Genomic DNA, 21,101 nt, shown 5'->3' with positions numbered 1-21,101 from the left:
CGAGATGTTAATATCTAGGCGTTCTAGATCCTTGATCCTCGCATGAGTGATTTTGTTCCTGGAACGGTATGACCTAGACCGAGGTGTGGCATATCTAGGCTAAGGTGCGGCACAGCTTAGTCAAGTGTTGTCCTTCCAAGCCGATGTCATTGTTACCCTGCTTGCCGAAGCTTTGCCCTTAGCCGAGATCATCACTTGCCGGAGTACTCTTGCTGTTTAGCTTGCTGAATACACTTTTTCTTGGTCTTGTCTTGTCAAGTCAGTCACCTTTTCGAGTAGAGCCAATCAGCCGATGCCACGTGTCCCGGCAGAGGGATTAAGTTAGTGATTGTCGTGAGAAACATATCATTTTGTATCAAATCTTGCCTTTTATAGAGAGAAACTCTAAGAAGAAGGAGGGGAAGTTTAAGCTAGAGAGAGTGAACTTCCAAGCTTGATCGTTGGAGCTTGAACCGTTAGATTCGAGTTTTGAGGTTAGAATCGTAACCTATTCTTGTTGTTCTTATTGATCATCTAACTGCATTGCATGATCAAACCTGTTCGGCACGTCATGCATTGATTTAAAGTTGGTTTTAGAAAGAGAAAATGGTTTTCATGTGTTCTTGAAGAAAAGCCTCGTTTGATCCGAAAGTTTGCACTAAGAGTCATGTTTTTGTGTTTGTTTTGATAAGATCCTTGTGTATAGGTACCCAGGTCCACATTTTTGAATTCATAGCATGAAATCTTAGCTTTCGTTATAGCAAGTTTTGATCTTTGCATTCATTTTCCTCATGTTCATGTTCTTCATGCTCTTCATGCTCATGTTCTTCATGTTGTCAAGAGGGAAACCCAGTTTTTCCCGACTTCGCTTTTGAATGTGGCCGTCGGGGCCACACCTCGGCAAGGAGGTGTGGGACCTCGGCCTAGACCTGGTAGTTGCCCAGCTTGTTTTTCCAAAGATAAGAAATTGTGTTTTGATTTGATTTGACTTAGTTTTTGAAGAATGCCGAGGTCATTTGCATGTATGCTAGACTTGTTTTGAGTAGTGCATTCAATAGACTTTGCCATGTGTTTGTAGGACTTGGACTTGCCTTGACCCCGACGTTTGCAGAACTATGTGAGTGGTATTTTTAATAAAGCTATGTTATACATTTTGATAAAGACTTTGCTTTGCTTTGTTCTGAAAGTGTTTGTTAAGCATGAATAATTGTCCCTGTTTTGTATATCAAGAATGATCTTGTCTTGATGACCTACTCAGAAAGTCCCTTGTGCTGGAGGAATCTAAACTTTCGCAGCACGTCTCGTTTGAAAGTCCCTTGTGCTGGAGGACTCTAAACTTTCGCAGCACATCTCGTTTTTGAAGTCCCTCGTGCTGGAGGACTCTAAACTTTCGCAGCACATCTTGTCTTGAAAGTCCCTTGTGCTGGAGGACTCTAAACTTTCGCAGCACTCTCGTGTTAAAAGGCTACGGGCCTTTGTAACATAGGTCCCTTGTGCTAGAGGACTCTAAACTTTTGTAGCACCCTTGTTTGAGATGCCTCTCTTGCTTTGTCTTGTTTTGCCACTGACGGTTTACCTCGTGGATATGTTTGCCGGAATGTTACCATTTGTAATATGTGATGCTAGGCAGTATTCCTTGAAGCTTTGAAGATTTTTTAGATGGACGAGGTCCATCGCTGGTTATCTAGAGTTTTGACTTGTATTGTTTTAAAGGACTTCGGCTATTATTCATGCGAACCCTTTTATTATTTGTACCATTCACTGAGTATCCAAGCTCACCCTCTCTATATATATGTAGGTGATGAACAAGAAGGCGGTGACGCTTAGATGTGATTCTGGACCTTATTTTGGATTTTGATTATGTCGGCTTGACCTATATTTACGTCGGCAGTCTTGAAAATCATGCTTCTCGATTTGTAATACTTGTATGTTGCATACGTCGGCTTGAGAAGCCTTTTGATCAAGATGTGTGTCTTGTATGATTGTCATGTCGGCTTGTGAATTCCTTTGTTATTATGTAAGATGTAATTTTGTACTCTACTTCGTTTGTAATTAAAGTTGTAACCCATATGAAGATGGTTGCTATTTAATTTGACTTATGCACTGCTCTTATGGACCACTTGCATTTTAAATTATTGCTTCCGCACTTGTGAGCCCCATGTAATTATACTCTGATTGTGTGTAAATTTTGTAAGTCGGCCTTCAGTAATCTCGGATTACTGGCCATCACGGCACTAAACTACTAGGGGCGATTTGGGGTCGTGACAATTACTTAAGAAATTCCCACTATGTTCTCAATAAATTACACAGCAAATTCCCAGTAAATTACTATGTAATTCTCAATAAATCATTCAGTAAATTCGCAGTAAATTTTAACTAAATTCTCAGTACATTACTGAGTAAATTCCCACTAAATTACTCAGATAATTACCGTAAATTCTCAGAAATTACTAAAAAAAAATTCAGTGAATTAACAGTAAGTTCTCAGTAAATTACTCAGTAAATTCCCAATAAATTCTAAGTACATTATTTAGTAAATTCCCAGTATATTCTAAACAAATTACTTAGTAAATTCTTAGTAAATTCCGAGTGAATTCTCAGTAAATTACTCATTAAATTCTCGGTAAATTACTCAATAAGTTCTCTATAAATTCCCAGTAAATTCTCAGAAAATTCTCTGTAAATTAATCAGTAAATTCCTAGCAAATTCTCAATAAATACTCAGTAAATTTCGAGTAAAATCTCCGTAAATTCCCACAATATTCCATGTAAATTCTTAGTAAATTACTCAGAAAATTCTCAGTAAATTACTCAGCAAAATCTCAGTAAATTACCTAGTAAATTGCAAGTAAATTACATTTTAAAATCACAGTAAACTCGCTGTAAATTCTCAGTAGAATACTCAGCAAATTCTCTGTAAATTACTAAGAAAAATTGCCTCTAAATTCTCAGTAAATTACACAGTAAATTCTCAATAAATTCTCAGTAAATTACTCAATAAATTACTCATTAAATTCTCTGTAAATTACTTAATAAATTTCATGTAAATTCTCAGTAAATTACTCGATAAGGTCTCACTAAATTTTTTTGTAAATTCTCAGTAAATTACATAGTAAACTATCAGTAAATTACTTGGTAAATTTTCAGTAAATTCTCTATAAATTCTCAGAAAATTACCCAATAAATTCCTAATAAATTCTCAGTAAATTACTTAGTAAATTCCAAAAAAAATCTAACTAAATTACTCAGTGAATTTTTAGTAAATTCCACAATAAATTCTCAATAAATTAGTCAGTAAATTCCAAGTAAATTCTCATTAAATTACTCAATAAATTTCAAGTAAATTATCAGTAAATTCTCTAAAAATTACTAATTGAATTCTCAGTAAATTACTCAGTAAATTGTGAGTAAATTTGCAGTAAATTCTTAGTAAATGTCTAATAAATTCTCACAAAATTATTCAGTAAATTTCTAATAAATACTCAGTAAATCACTTTGTAAATTCCAAGTAAATTACTAAGTAAATTCCAAGTAATTTACTGAGTAAATTACACAATAAATTCCAAGTAAATTCTCAGTGAATTCTCTGTAAATTACTCCGTAAATTCCCAGTAAATTCTGAAAAAAATTCTCAGTAATTTACTCTTTAAATTTCCAGTAAATTACTTAGTAAATTTTCAATAAATTCTCAGTAAATTACCCGTAAATTCCCAATAAATTCTCAGGCGATACCTTGTAAATTTTTCGTAAATTCTTTGTAAATTACTCAGCAAATTCCCAGTATATTCTCAGTAAAATAATAAGTAAATTCCCAGTAAATTCTCAATAAATTACTTAGTAAATTTCCAGTAAATTCTCAGTAAATTACTCCTTAAATTATCAGTAAATTACTTAGTAAATTCCTAGAAATTTCTAAGAAAATTTCTCAACAAATTAAACAGTAAATTCTCTGTCAATTCCCTGTAAAATCCCAGTAAATTACTCTATAAGTTCTCTGTAAATTACTCAGAAAATAACTCAGTAAATTGCTAGCAAATGCTCAGTAGATTACTCAGTAAATTTTCTGAAAATTACTCATTAAATTCCTAGTAAATTCTCAGTAAATTACTCAAGAAATTCCCAGTAAATTACTCAGTTAATTCCCAATCAATTCTCAATAAATTCCCAGGAAGTACTCAGTAAGTTGCGCTGTAAATTCCCAATAAATTACTCAGTAAATTCAATGTAAATTACTTAGTAAATTACTCTCTAAATTACTTTATAAATTTTCAGTAAATTCCAGATAAATTACAGAATAAATTCTAAATAAATTCCCAGTAATTACTCTGTAAATTTGCAATAAATTTTCAATAAATTACTTAGAAAATTACTCAGTGAATTCTCAGAAAATTACTCAATTAATTACTAAGTAAATTACTTTGTAAATTCCCAGCAATTTCTAAGTAAATTCCCTGTAAATTCTCAGTAAATTACTCTAGAAATTCCGTGTAAATTCTCAGTAAATTACTCAAGAAATTCCCACTATGTTCTCAATAAATTACATAGCAAATTCCCAGTAAATTACTATGTAATTCTCAATAAATCATTCAGTAAGTTCGCAGTAAATTTTAACTAAATTCTCAATACATTACTGAGTAAATTCCCACTAATTACTCAGATAGTTACCGTAAATTCTCAGAAATTACTAAAAAAATTTCCAGTAAATTAACAGTAAGTCCTCAGTAAATTACTCAGTAAATTCCCAATAAATTCTAACTACATTATTTAGTAAATTCCTAGTAAATTCTAAACAAATTACTTAGTAAATTCTTAGTAAATTCCGAGTGAACTCTCAGTAAATTACTCAGAAAATTCTCTGTAAATTAATCAGTAAATTCCTAGCAAATTCTCAATAAATACTCAGTAAATTTCGAGTAAAATCTCCGTAAATTCCCACAATATTCCCTATAAATTCTTAGTAAATTACTCAGAAAATTCCCAGCAAATTACTCAGCAAAATCTTAGTAAATTACCTAGTAAATTGCAAGTAAATTACATTGTAAAATCACAGTAAATTCGCTGTAAATTCTCAGTAGAATACTCAGTAAGTTCTCAGTAAATTACTAAGAAAAATTGTCTCTAAATTCTCAGTAAATTACACAGTAAATTCTCAATAAATTCTCAATAAATCACTCAATAAATTACTCATTAAATTCTCTTTAAATTACTTAATAAATTTCATGTAAATTCTCAGTAAATTACTCGATAAGGTCTCACTAATTTTTTTTTGTAAATTCTCAGTAAATTACATTGTAAACTATCAGTAAATTACTTGGTAAATTTTCAGTAAATTCTCTATAAATTCTCAGAAAATTACTCAATAAATTCCTAATAAATTCTCAGTAAATTACTTAGTAAATTCCAAAAAAAAATCTAACTAAATTACTCAGTGAATTCTCAGTAAATTCCACAATAAATTAGTCAGTAAACTCCAAGTAAATTCTCATTAAATTACTCAGTAAATTCCAAGTAAATTACTCAGAAAATTCTCTGAAAATTACTAATTGAATTCTCAGTAAATTCTCAGTAAATTACTTAATAAATTGTGAGTAAATTTGCAGTAAATATTCAGTAAATTATAAGTAAATTCTCAGTAAATGCCTAATAAATTATCAAAAAATTATTCAGTAAATTTTCAATAAATACTCAGTAAATCACTTTGTAAATTACTGAGTAAATTCTCAGTTAATTACAGAATAAATTCCAAGTAAATTCTCAGTGAATTCTCTGTAAATTACTCCGTAAATTCCCAGTAAATTTTGAAAAAAATTCTCAGTAATTTACTCTTTAAATTCTCAGTAAATTACTTAGTAAATTTTCAGTAAATTCTTAGTAAATTACCAGTAAATTCCCAAAAAATTCTCAGGCAATTTCCTGTAAATTTTTCATAAATTCTTTGTAAATTACTCAGCAAATTCCCAGTATATTCTCAGTAAATTATTAAGTAAATTCCCAGTAAATTTTCAATAAATTACTTAGTAAATTTCTAGTAAATTCTCAATAAATTACTCCTTAAATTATTAGTAAATTACTCAGTAAAATCCTAGAAATTTCTAATAAAATTTCTCAACAAATTAAATAGTAAATTCTCAGCAAATTACCCAGTAAATTCTTTGTCAATTCCCTATAAAATCCCAGTAAATTACTCAGACAATAACTCAGTACATTGCCAGCAAATGCTCAGTAGATTACTAAGTAAATTTTCTGAAAATTACTTATTAAATTCCTAGTAAATTCTCAGTAAATTACTCAGGAAATTCCCAGTAACTTACTCAGTTAATTCCCAATCAATTCTTGATAAATTCTCAATAAATTCCCAGGAAGTACTCAGTAAGTTGTGCCGTAAATTCCCAATAAATTACTCAGTAAATTCAATGTAAATTACTTAGTAAATTACTCTCTAAATTTTCAGTAAATTCCAGATAAATTACAGAATAAATTCTAAATAAATTCCCAGTAAATTCTCAGTAAATTATTCTGTAAATTCGCAATAAATTTTCAATAAATTACTTAGAAAATTACTCAGTGAATTCTCAGAAAATTACTCAATTAATTACTAAGTAAATTACTTTGTAAATTCCCAGCAATTTCTAAGTAAATTCCCTGTAAATTTTCAGTAAATTACTCTAGAAATTCCCTGTAAATTCTCAGTAAATTACTCAAGAAATTCCCACTATGTTCTCAATAAATCACACAGCAAATTCCCAGTAAATTACTATGTAATTCTCAATAAATCATTCAGTAAATTCGCAGTAAATTTTAACTAAATTCTCAATACATTACTGAGTAAATTCCCACTAAATTACTCAGATAATTACCGTAAATTCTCAGAAATTACTAAAAAAATTTCCAGTAAATTAACAGTAAGTTCTCAGTAAATTACTCAATAAATTCCCAATAAATTCTAACTACATTATTTAGTAAATTCCTAGTAAATTCTAAACAAATTACTTAGTAAATTCTTAGTAAATTTTGAGTGAATTCTCAGTAAATTACTCATTAAATTCTCTGTAAATTATCCAATAAGTTCTCAGTAAATTATTCAGAAAATTCTCTGTAAATTAATCAGTAAATTCCTAGCAAATTCTCAATAAATACTCAGTAAATTTCGAGTAAAATCTCCGTAAATTCCCACAATATTCCCTGTAAATTCTTAGTAAATTACTCAGAAAATTCCCAGCAAATTACTCAGCAAAATCTTAGTAAATTACCTAGTAAATTGCAAGTAAATTACATTGTAAAATCACAGTAAATTCGCTGTAAATTCTCAGTAGAATACTCAGTAAGTTCTCAGTAAATTCTCTGTAAATTACTAACAAAAATTGCCTCTAAATTCTCAGTAAATTACACAGTAAATTCTCAATAAATTCTCAGTAAATTATTCAATAAATTACTTATTAATTTCTCTGTAAATTACTTAATAAATTCCATGTAAATTCTCAGTAAATTACTCGATAAGTTCTCACTAAATTTTTTGTAAATTCTCAGTAAATTACTTAATAAATTCCAAAAAGAATCTAACTAAATTACTAAGTGAATTCTCAATAAATTCCACAATAAATTCTCAATAAATTAGTCAGTAAATTCTTATTAAATTACTCAGTAAATTCCAAGTAAATTACTCAGAAAATTCTCTGAAAATTACTAATTGAATTCTCAGTAAATTACTCAGTAAATTGTGAGTAAATTTGCAGTAAATTGTGAGTAAATTTGTAGTAAATTTTTAGTAAATTCTCAGTAAATGTCTAATAAATTCTCCCAAAATTATTCAGTAAATTTCCAATAAATACTCAGTAAATCACTTTGTAAATTCCAAGTAAATTACTGAGTAAATTCTCAGTAAGTTACACAATAAATTCCAAGTAAATTCTCAGTGAATTCTCTATAAATTACTCCGTAAATTCCCAGTAAATTCTGAAAAAAAATCTCAGTAATTTACTCTATAAATTCCTAGTAAATTACTTAGTAAATTTTCAGTAAATTCTCAGTAAATTACCAGTAAATTCCCAATAAATTCTCAGGCAATTCCCTGTAAATTTTTCGTAAATTCTTTGTAAATTACTCAACAAATTCCCTGTATATTCTCAGTAAATTAATAAGTAAATTCCCGGTAAATTACTCATAAAATTCCCAGTAAATTCTCAATAAATTACTTAGTAAATTTTCAGTAAATTCTTAGTAAATTACTCCTTAAATTATCAGTAAATTACTCAGTAAATTCCCAGAAATTTCTAAGAAAATTTCTCAACAAATTAAACAGTAAATTCTCAGTAAATTACCCAGTAAATTCTCTGTCGATTCCCTGTAAAATCCCAGTAAATTACTCTGTAAGTTCTCTGTAAATTACTCAGAAAATAACTCAGTAAATTGCCAGCAAATGCTCAATAGATTACTCAGAAAATTTTCTGAAAATTACTCATTAAATTTCCAGTAAATTCTCAGTAAATTACTCAGGAAATTCCAAGTAAGTTACTCAGTTAATTCCCAATCAATTCTCAATAAATCATTCAGTAAATTCGCAGTAAATTTTAACTAAATTCTCAGTACATTACTCAGTAAATTCCCACTAAATTACTCAGATAATTACCGTAAATTCTCATAAATTAATGAAAAAAATTTCAGTAAATTAACAGTAAATTACTCAGTAAATTCCCAATAAATTCTAAGTACATTATTTAGTAAATTCCTAGTAAATTCTAAACAAATTACTTAGTAAATTCTTAGTAAATTCCGAGTGAATTCTCAGTAAATTACTCATTAAATTCTCTGTAAATTACTCAATAAGTTCTCTATAAATTACTCAGTAAATTCTCAGAAAATTCTCTGTAAATTAATCAGTAAATTCCTAGCAAATTCTCAATAAATACTCAGTAAATTTCGAGTAAAATCTCCTTAAATTCCCACAATATTCCCTGTAAATTCTTAGTAAATTACTCAGAAAATTCTTAGTAAATTACTCAGAAAATTCTCAGTAAATTACTCAGCAAATTCCCAGCAAAATCTCAATAAATTACCAAGTAAATTGCTAGTAAATTATAAGCAAATTACATTGTAAAATCACAGTAAATTCGCTGTAAATTCTCAGTAGAATACTCTATAAGTTCTCAGTAAATTCTCTGTAAATTACTAAGAAAAATTACCTCTAAATTCTCAGTAAATTACAATGTAAATTCTGAATAAATTCTCAGTAAATTACTCATTAAATTCTCTGTAAATTACTTAATAAATTCCATGTAAATTCTCAGTAAATTACTCGATAAGTTCTCACTAATTTTTTTTAAATTACTCAGAAAATTACTCAGTAAATTGTTAGTAAATTCTCAGTAAATTACATAGTAAATTATCAGTAAATTACTCGGTAAATTTTCTGTAAATTCTTTATAAATTCTCAGAAAATTACCCAATAAATTCTTAATAAATTTTCAGTAAATTACTTAGTAAATTCCAAAAAAAAATCTAACTAAATTACTTAGTGAATTCTTAGTAAATTCCACAATAAATTCTCAATAAATTCGTCAGTAAATTCTAAGTAAATTACTTAGTATTGAATTCTTAGTAAATTACTCAGTACATTATTTAGTAAATTGTGAGTAAATTTGTAGTAAATTATCAGTAAATTCTCATTAAATGTCTAATAAATTCTCACAAAATTATTCAGTAAATTTTCAATAAATACTCAGTAAATCACTTTGTAAATTCCAAGTAAATTACTGAGTAAATTCTCAGTAAATTACACAATAAATTCCAAGTAAATTTTCAGTGAATTCTCTGTAAATTACTTAGAAAATTTGAGTAAATTCTCAAAAAATACTCAGTAAATTCTCTGTAAATTACTAAGAAAATTCCCAGTAATTTCTAAGTAAATTCTCTGTAAATTCTCAGTAATTTACTCTAGAAATGTCCACTATGTTCTCAATAAATTACACAGTAAATTCTCAGTAAATTCGCAGTAAATTACTCAATAAATTTTAAGTAAATTCTCAGTAAATTACTTAGTGCATTACTCTGTAAATTCTGATTAAATTACTCAATAAATTACAGTAAATTCTCAGAAATTACTCAGAAAATTTTCAGTAAATTAACAATATGTTCTCAGTAAATTCTCAATAAATTCTTACTACATTATTTAGTAAATTCCCAGTAAATTCTCAACAAATTACTTAGTAAATTTCGAGTGAATTCTCATTAAATTACTCATTAAATTTTCTGTAAATTACTCAATAAATTCTCTGTAAATTACTCAAAAAATTCCCAGTAAATTCTCAGAAAATTCTCTGTAAATTAATCAGTAAATTCCTAGCATATTCTCAATAAATACACTTTCAATAAATACACATTAAATTACTCAGTAAATTCTGAGTAAATTCTCCATAAATTCCCACAAAATTCCTTGTAAATTCTTAGTAAATTACGCAGAAAATTCCCATTAAATTCTCAGTAAATTACTTAGTAAATTCCCAGCAAAATCTCAGTAAATTACTCAGTAAATTCTTCTTAGATTACTTAGTAAATTCTCAGTAAATTACCTAGAAAATTTCAAGTAATTTATAAGTAAATTACATTGTAAAATCATAGTAAATTCGCTGTAAATTCTTAGTAGATTACTCTGTAAGTTCTCAGTAAATTCTTTGTAAATTACTACAAAAAATTACCTCTAATTTCTCAGTAAATTACTCAGTAAATTTTCAGTAAATTTTCAATAAATTCTTAGTAAATTATTCAATAAATTACTCATTAAATTCTCTGTAAATTACTTAGTAAGTTCCCTGTAAATTCTAAGTAAATTACTCAGAAAATTACTCAGTAAATTGTTAGTAAATTCTCAGTAATTTACTTGGTAAATTTTCAGTAAATTCTCTATAAATTCTTAGAAAATTACCTAATAAATTCTCAGTAAATTACTTAGTAAATTCCAAAAAAAATCTAACTAAATTACTCAGTGAATTCTCAGTAAATTACACAATAAATTCCCAGTAAATTCTCAATAAATTAGTCAGTAAATTCTCAATCAATTACACTGTAATTCTCTGTAAATTACTCAGTAAATTCCCATTAAATTACTTCCTAAATTTCAAGCAAATTACTCAGTACATTTATTCAGTAAATTGTGAGTAAATTACCAAGCAAATTTTCAGTTAATTCTTAGTAAATTCGTAGTAATTACTCAGTATGTCACGACCCCAAACCGCCCCTAGTAGTTTGGTGCCGTGATGGCCAGTAATCCGAGGTTACCGAAGGCCAACTTTCAAAAGTTTAACACAATCAGAGTATAATAAACGGGGCTCACAAATGCGGAAGCAATAAATCAAAACACAAGTGGTCCATAAGAGTAGTGCATAGATCAAATGTAATGGCATACGTCTTTACAAAACTTTACAATTGAATACAACAAAGTAGAATACGTATTACATCTTGATCAAAAGGCTTCTCGAGCCGACATATACAAAATACAGTGAATACAAGCCAAGAAGCATGATTTTCAAGATTCGCCGACATGAAAGAAATGACATTGCCGACGTGAATACAAAACAAAGCCGACATAATCATAGATCCAAAACAAGCTTTCAAAAACACATCTAGGCGTCGCCGACGTCCTGCTCATCACCTACATATATATAGAGAGGGTGAGCTTGGATACTCAGTGAATGGTGCTAGTAATAAAGGTTTTGCATGAATATAGCCAAGATCCTTCAAAACAAAACATGCCAAAACCATATGAATCTTAACCGAGATCTTTTCAAAGCAAAAACACATCAAAACTTTATCAAAACAAGGGATGCTTACTAACATCGGCAAAACACAAATCAAGCTTTTGATGAACCGTATTCATCTATTAAGTCTTACAAGTCTCAAGGGATGCTTACTAACATCGGCAAAACACAAATCAAGCTTTTGATGAACCGTATTCATCTATTAAGTCTTACAAGTCTCAAGGGATGCTTACCGACATCGGCAAAACACAAATCAAGCTTTCCAAACAACAGATCCACGCGGTAAACCGTCAGTGGCAAAACAAAGGCTGTACGATCCGTAATCGATTAATCGAAGGTACTGCGAAAGTTTATAGTCCTCCAGCACAAGGGACTTGTGTTACTTAAGCCCGTAGCTCCTTTTAACACGATGGTCTTGTGTTACTTAGGCCCGTAGCCCGTTTTAACATGATAGTCTTTCCAAGGGAGGACCGTATCCTCTTATACTTAGTACTGCGAAATCTTTCCAAGAAAGGACCGTATCCTTTTATGCTTAGTGCTGCGAAAGTTTAGAGTCCTCCAGCACAATGGACTTTTATACTTGGTACTGCGAAAGTTTATAGTCCTCCAGTACAAGGGACTTTTCAAGAATGACATCTAAACAAAGCTTATACTTGATACATCAAACAGGCTATTCATTCATGCTTAACAAATACTTTTATCAAGATAAAGCAAAGCAAGATTTATCAAAACAGTATAACATAGCTTTATTATAAGAACCACTCACATAGATTTCCTCGGGTGTAGGCTCGAAGCAAAGATCAAGGGCCTACAATCACATGGCAATCATATTCTCAAAACAAGCTTTATATGCATGCAAATGATCCCGGCATTCTCACCAGATCCAAGTCAACAACAAAGCAAAACATACTGGGAGTTTAAACACTGCTCCCATCTCATGGAAACACACTGGGTACCAACCAGGTCTTTGCCAAGGTCCTACACCTCCTTGCCGAGGTGTGGTCCCGATGGCCTCATTCAAAAGCAAAGTCGGGAAACCTGGGTTTCCCTTTGAAGAACATGAAGAACAAGATCATGAGGAAGATGAATGCAAAGATCATAACTTATTACAAAAACCAGAGATTTCATGCCATGAGTTCAAAACATGGACCTGGGTACCCATACAAGAAGGTCATACAAGAACAAACACAAAACATGGTTTTGGTTCCAAACTTTCGGATCAAAACGAGACTTTTCTTCAAGAACACATGAATACCATTTTCTCTTCCAAAACCGACTTCCAATCGATGCATGACATGCAAAACAGATTCGATCATGCAATGCAGCTAGATGATCAATAACAACAACCAAAGTAGATCAAGATTCTAACCTCAAAACTCGAATCCAACGGTTCAAACCTCGAAGATCAAGCTTGGAAGATCTATTCTCACTCAAGAACTTCTCCTCCTTCTCTCTAGAGCTTCTCTCTCTAAAGGCAAAGATTTGAGACAAAAATGATTTGGTCCCAGGTCTGCCGGCTGTCTTAACAATCAGCTCGGACACGTGGCGCTATCGGGTTGGTTCAACTCAAAAGGTGATTGATTGATAAGACAAGTCCAAGACAAAGCGTATGCAACAAGCTAAGGCAAGACACATCGGCAAGTAATGGCATCGGCTAAAGTCAAAGCTTCGGCAACAGGGTAACAAAGACATCGGCAAGGGAGGACGACACTTGACTAAGCTGTGCCACACCTTGGCCAGGGTGTGCCACACCTCGGTCTAGGCCATACCTGCCCAAGGACAAGGATCACTAAATATAAAACATCTCGGCAAACAAGCCCGAGGTGAAGATGGGGGTCGACCAAGTGGTTCCAAAACAGTTCTAAGTACAAAGGTTCAGAGGTGAACTAAGCTCAAGGTGACCTCGGCTACACACCGAGCAAGGAACAAAATCACGCAAGCAATACACAAACAAAACAAGGCAAGGCAAAACTAGCAAAACAATATAACAAGACAAGTTCATGTATGAATGCATGCAAGTATGACAAGGGTAAGGTGAGGGTTGCTACACAGTAAATATCTAATAAATTCTCACAAAATTCTTCAGTAAATTCCCAATAGATACTCAGTAAATCACTAAGTAAATTACTTAGTAAATTCTCAGTAAATTTTAAAAAAATTCTCAGTAATTTACTCCTTAAATTCCTAGTAAATTTCTTAGTAAATTTTTAGTAAATTCTCAATTAATTCTCAATAAATTACTCAGTAAATTACAAGTAAATTCCCAGTAAATTATTCAGTAAATTCCCAATAAATTCTCAGGCAATTCCCTGTAAATTTTTCGTAAATTCTTAGTAAATTACTCAGCAAATTCCCAGTATATTCTCAGTAAATTACTCATAAAATTCCCAGTAAAATTACTTAGTAAATTTTCAATAAATTCTCTATAAATTACTCCTTAAATTATATGTAAATTTCTAGAAAATTATAAGAAAATTTCGCAACAAATTAAACAGTAAATTCTCTGTCAATTCCCTGTAAAATCCCAGCAAATTACTCTGTAAGTTCTCAGCAAATTCTCAGAAAATTACTCAGTAAATTGCCAACAAATGCTCAGTAGATTACTCAGTAAATTCTCAGAAAATTCTTTAAAAATTATTCATTAAATTCCCAGTAAATTACTCAATTAATTTCCAGGAAATACTCAGAAAGTTGCGCCATAAATTCCCAATAAATTACTCAGTAAATTCAATGTAAATTACTTAGTAAATTCTCAGTAAATTACTCTCTAAATTTTCAGTAAATTCCAAATAAATTACAGAATAAATTCTCAATAAATTCCCAGTAAATTACTCAGTAAATTCACAATAAGTTTTCTATTAAATTATTTAGAAAATTACTCAATTAATTACTGAGTAAATTACTTAGTAAATTACTCAGAAAATTTTGAGTAAATTCTCATAAAATACTCAGTAAATTCTCAGTAAATTCTAAGTAAATTCCCTATAAATTCTCAGTAAATTACTCAGAAAATTCCCAGTAATTTCTAAGTAAATTTCTTGTAAATTTTCAAAAAATTACTCTAGAAATTCCCAGTAAATTACTTAGTGCATTACTCTGTAAATTCCCACTAAATTACTTAGTAAATTACAGTAAATTCTCAGAAATTACTCCGAAAATTTCCAGTAAATTTACAGTAAGTTCTCAATAAATTCTCAGTAAATTCCCAATAAACTCAAACTACATTATTTAGTAAATTCCCAACAAATTACTTAGTAAATTTTTCTTAAAATACTTAGTAAATTCTCAGTAAATTACCTAGTAAATTACAAGTAAATTATAAGTAAATTACATTGTAAAATCACAATAAATTCGCTGTAAATTCTCAGTAGATTACCTTGTAAGTTCTCAGTAAATTCTCTGTAAATTACTAAGAAAAATTGCCTCTAAATTCTCAGTAAATTACTCAGCAAATTCTTAGTAAATTCTTAATAAATTCCCAGTAAATTACTCAATTACTCATTAAATTTTCTGTAAATTACTTAGTAAGTTCCCTGTAAATTCTCAGTAAATTACTCGATAAGTTCTCACTAATTTTTTTGTAAATTACTCAGTAAATTATTAGTAAATTCTCAGTAAATTACTTAGTAAATTCCAAAAAAAATCTAACTAAATTACTCAGCGAATTCTTAGTAAATTACACAATATATTCCTAGTAAATTCTCAATAAATTAGTCAGTAAATTCTCAGTAAATTACTCAGTAAATTCCCATTAAATTACTCCCCAAATTTTAAGTAAATTACTCAGTACAATTATTTAGTAAATTGTGAGTAAATTACCAAGTAAATTTCAAGTAAATTCTCAGTAAATTCCTAGTAATTACTAAGTAAATATCTAATAAATTCTCACAAAATTATTTAGTAAATTCTCAATAAATACTCAGTAAATCACTAAGTAAATTATTGAGTAAATTCTAAAAAAAATCTCAGTAATTTACTCCTTAAATTCTCAGTAAATTTCATAGTAAATTTTCAGTAAATTCTCAATTAATTCTCAATAAATTGCTCAGTAAATTACTAGTAAATTATTCAGTAAATTCCCAATAAATTCTCAGGCAATTCCCTATAAATTTTCCGTAAATTCTTAGTAAATTACTTAACAAATTCCCACTATATTCTTAGTAAATTAATAAGTAAATTCCCAGTAAATTATTCATAAAATTCCCAGTAAAATTACTTAGTAAATTTTCAGTAAATTCTCTATAAATTACTCCTTAAATTATCTGTAAATTCCTAGAAAATGCTAAGAAAATTTCTCAACAAATTAAACAGTAAATTCTCAGAAAATTACCTAGTAAATTCTTTGTCAATTCCCTGTAAAAACACAGCAAATTACTCTATAAGTTCTCAGTAAATTCTCAGAAAATTACTCAGCAAATTGCCAACAAATGCTCAGTAGATTACTCAGTAAATTCTTAGAAAATTCTTTAAAAATTACTCATTAAATTCCCAGTAAATTACTCAGTAAATTCCCGTAAATTACTCAGTTAATTCCCAATCAATCCTCAATAAATTCCCAGGAAATACTCAGAAAGTTGCGCCGTAAATTCTCAATAAATTACTCAGTAAATTCAATGTAAATTACTCAGTAAATTATCAGAAAATTACTCTCTAAACTTTCAGTAAATTCCAAATAAATTACAGAATAAATTACCAGTAAATTCGAAATAAATTTTATATAAATTACTTAGAAAATTACTAATGGAATTCTCTGAAAATTACTCAATTAATTACTGAGTAAATTACTAAGTAAATTCTCAGAAAATACTCAGTAAATTCCCTGTAAATTCTCAGTAAATTACTCAGAAAATTGCCAGTAATTTCTCAATAAATTACTCTAGAAATTCCCGCTATGTTCTCAATAAATTTCACAGCAAATTTCCAGTAAATTCGTAGTAAATTACTCAGTAAATTACACACTGCATTACTCTGTAAATTCCCACCAAATTACTAAATAATTACAGTAAATTCTCAGAAATTACTTAGAAAATTTCCAGTAAATTAACAGTAAGTTCTCAGTAAATTTCCAATAAATTCTAACTACATTATTTAGTAAATTTCCAATAAATTCTCAACAAATTACTTAGTAAATTCTTAGTAAATTCCGAGTGAATTCTCAGTAAATTACTCATTAAATTCTCTGTAAATTACTCAATAAATTCCCTGTAAATTAATCAGTAAATTCTCAGAAAATTCTCTGTAAATTAATCAGTAAATTCCTAGCAAATTCTCAATAAATTCTGAGTAAATTCTCCGTAAATTCCTACAACATTCCATGTAAATTCTTAGTAAATTACTCAGAAAATTCCAAGTAAACTCTCAGTAAATTACTTAGTAAATTCCCAGCAAAATCTCAGTAAATTACTTAGTAAATTCTTCTTAAATTACTTAGTAAATTCTCAGTAAATTACCTAGTAAATTACAAGTAAATTATATTGTAAAATCATAGTAAATTCACTGTAAATTCTCAGTAGATTACTTTGTAAGTTCTCAGTAAATTCTCTGTAAATTACTAAGTAAAATTGCCTCTCAATTCTCAGTAAATTACTCAGCAAATTTTCAGTAAATTCTCAATAAATTCTCAGTAACTTACTCAATAAATTACTTATTAAATTCTCTGTAAATTACTTAGTAAGTTCCCTGTAAATTCTCAGTAAATTACTCGATAAGTTCTCACTAAATTTTTTGTAAATTACTCAGAAAATTACTCAGTAAATTGTTAGTAAATTCTCAGTAAATTACATAGTAAATTCTCAGTAATTTACTCGGTAAATTTTCAGTAAATTCTCTATAAATTCTCAGAAAATTACCTAATAAATTCTCAATAAATTTTCAGTAAATTCCAAAAAAAAAACTAACTAAATTACTTAGTGAATTCTCAGTAAATTACACAATAAATTCCCAGTAAATTCTCAATAAATTAGTTAGTAAATTCTTAGTCAATTACACTGTAATTCTCGGTAAATTACTCAGTAAATTCCAAGTAAATTCTCAATAAATTACTCAGTAAATTACTCCCTAAATTACTCAGTAAATTCTCTGGAAATTACTATTTAAATTCTCAGTACATTTATTCAGTAAATTGTGAGTAAATTACCAAGTAAATTTCCAGTAAATTCCTATAAATTACTCAGTAAATATCTAATAAATTCTCACAAAATTATTCAGTAAATTCCCAATAAATACTCAGTAAATCACTAAGTAAATTACTAAGTAAATTCTCAATAATTTACTCCTTAAATTCCTAGTAAATTTCTTAGTAAATTTTCAGTAAATTCTCAATTAATTCTCAGTAAATTCTCAAGCAATTCCCTGTAAATTCCTAGTAAATTATTCAGTAAATTCCTAATAAATTCTCAAGCAATTCCCTGTAAATTCTTAGTAATTTACTCAGCAAATTCCTAGTATATTCTCAGTAAATTAATAAGTAAATTCCTAGTAAAATTACTTAGTAAATTTCTAATAAATTCTCTGTAAATTACTCCTTCAATTATCTGTAAATTCCTAGAAAATTCTAAGAAAATTTCTCAACAAATTAAACAGTAAATTCTCGGTAAATTACCCTGTAAATTCTCTGTCAATTTCCTGTGAAATCCCAGCAAATTACTCTGTAAGTTCTTAGTAAATTCTCAGAAAATTACTCAGAAAATTGCCAACAAATGCTCAGTAGATTACTCAGAAAATTCTCAGTAAATTATCTAAAAATTACTCATTAAATTCCCAGTAAATTACTCAGTAAATTCCCAGTAAATTACTCAGTTAATTCCCAATCAATTCTCAATAAATTCTCAGTAAATTCCTAGGAAATACTCAGAAAGTTGCGCAGTAAATTTCCAATCAATTACTCAGTAAATTCAATGTAAATTACTCAGTAAATTACTCTCTAAATTTTCAGTAAATTCCAAATAAATTACAGAATAAATTCTCAATAAATTTCCAGTAAATTCTTAGTAAATTACTCAGTAAATTCACAATAAATTTTCTATAAATTACTTAGAAAATTACTCAGTGAATTCTTTGAAAATTACTCAATTAATTACTGAGTAAATTAATTAGTAAATTACTCCGAAAATTCTGAAAATTTCTCAGAAAATACTCAATAAATTCTATGTAAATTCCCTGTAAATTCTCAGTAAATTTCCAGTAATTTCTAAGTAAATTCCCTGTAAATTCTCAATTAATTACTCTAGAAATTCCCACTATGTTCTCAATAAATTACACAACAAATTCCCAGTAAATTCGTAATAAATTACTCAGTGCATTACTCTTTAAATTCCCACTAAATTACTTAGTAAATTACAGTAAATTCTCAGAAATTACTCCGAAAATTTTCAGTAAATTAACAGTAAGTTCTCAGTAAATTCTCAACAAATTACTTAGTAAATTCTTAGTAAATTCCGAGTGAATTCTCAGTAAATTACTCATTAAATTCTCTGTAAATTACTCAATAAATTCTCTGTAAATTACTCAGTAAATTCCCAGTAAATTCTCAGAAAATTCTCTGTAAATTAATCAGTAAATTCCTAGCAAATTCTCAATAAATACACCATAAATTACTCAGTAAATTCTGAGTAAATTCTCCGTAAATTCCCACAAAATTCCGTGTAAATTCTTAGTAAATTACTCAGAAAATTTCTAGTAAATTCTCAGTAAATTACTTAGTAAATTTCCAGTAAATTCTCAGTAAATTACTTAGTAAATTCCCATCAAAATCTCAGTAAATTACTTAGTAAATTCTTCTTAAATTACTTAGTAAATTCTCAGTAAATTACCTAGTAAATTGCAAGTAAATTATAAGTAAATTACATTGTAAAATCACAGTAAATTCGCTGTAAATTCTCAGTAGATTTGTCACGACCCCACTTCACCCCTAGTAGAATGGTGCCGTGATGGCCTGTAATCCGAGATTACCAAAGGCCAACTTACAAAGATTCACACACAATCAGAGTATACATATGGGGCTTACATGTGCGGAAGCAATAAAGTTAAATCTAAGTAGTCCATAAGAGCTGTTCATAGATCAAATGAAATGACATACATCTTAACATAGTTTTACAACTTGAATACTAATGAAATAAGGTACATGTTACATCTTGATCAAAAGGCTTCTCAAGCTAACATATACAAAATACATGTAATACAAAGCTAAGAAGCATAATCTTCAAGATGCTAGCAAAATGAATCCGAATACAACTTGCAAAACACATCTAGGTGTCACTGCCCTCTTGCTCGACACCTACATATATATAAGGAGAGGGTGAGCTTGGATACTCAGTGAATGGTGTAAGTAATAAAGGTTTGAATGAATGATATCCGAAATCTTTTCCAAAACAATACATATCGTAACTTTACAAATCAAAGGGATGAACCAAGTTCATTTATCAAATCTTTCAAAGCTTCTTGGATGTTAATAACATCTACATAATATGAAATGATGACATCCGGACAAACCCACGCGGTAAACCATCGGTGGCAAAACAAAGGAGATATCTCAAACAAGGGTGCTAGTTACATTATAGTCCCCTAGCACTAAAGACTTTCCAAAACAAGGGCACTAGTTGCATTATAGTCCCCTAGCACTAAGGACTTTCCCAGAATGTCATCAAAACAAATATAATACTTGATACAAAAACTAGGGATAATCATTCATGCTTGATCAAATACTTTTCTAAAATGAAGCAAAGCTTTATCAAAACTTTATAACATAGCTTTATTAAAAATACCACTCACATAGCACTTCAGATGTCGGGGTTAAAGCAAGGGTCCAAGTCCTATAAACACATGGCAAAGTCTACTGAATGCACTTCAAGAAGACAAGAAAGAATGCTCAATGATGGATATGAAATGTACTCTCAAAACAAGCCTTATAAGAATGCAAATGATCCCAGCATTTCTTTCAAGACTAGGTCAAGTCAAAGCAAAACATGCTGGAAGTTAAAACACTGTTTTTCATCTCAGGAGAAACATGCTGGGTACCAACTAGGCCTTTGCCGAGGTCCCACACCTCTTGGCCGAGGTGTGGTTACCAAGGTTTCGGCGAACGGCTGACTGCCGAGGTATTCATGCAAGATAGACTAATGGTGCAAGTGATCACGCAAGGTAGGCCAAGGTGAGATACGATGTTTGGCCTAAGTGTGAGATCTAGGCAAGAGTGGTCTCGGTGGCCACACCTAGGAAAAGGTGAAGTCTGGAAATCTGAGTTTCCTTCCTGGAAGCACATGAAGAACATGAACATGAAGAACGTAAAGAACATGAATGCTAAAATCATAACTTGTTATTACAAAATCTGAGATTTCATGCTATGAGTTCAAAAACATGGACCTTGGTACCCAT

Source organism: Camellia sinensis, chromosome 14, assembly GCF_055761805.1.
Source record: "Camellia sinensis isolate YWXY chromosome 14, ASM5576180v1, whole genome shotgun sequence".
In the NCBI taxonomy this organism is placed as follows: domain Eukaryota; kingdom Viridiplantae; phylum Streptophyta; class Magnoliopsida; order Ericales; family Theaceae; genus Camellia; species Camellia sinensis.
This window is presented reverse-complemented; position numbering follows the sequence as displayed.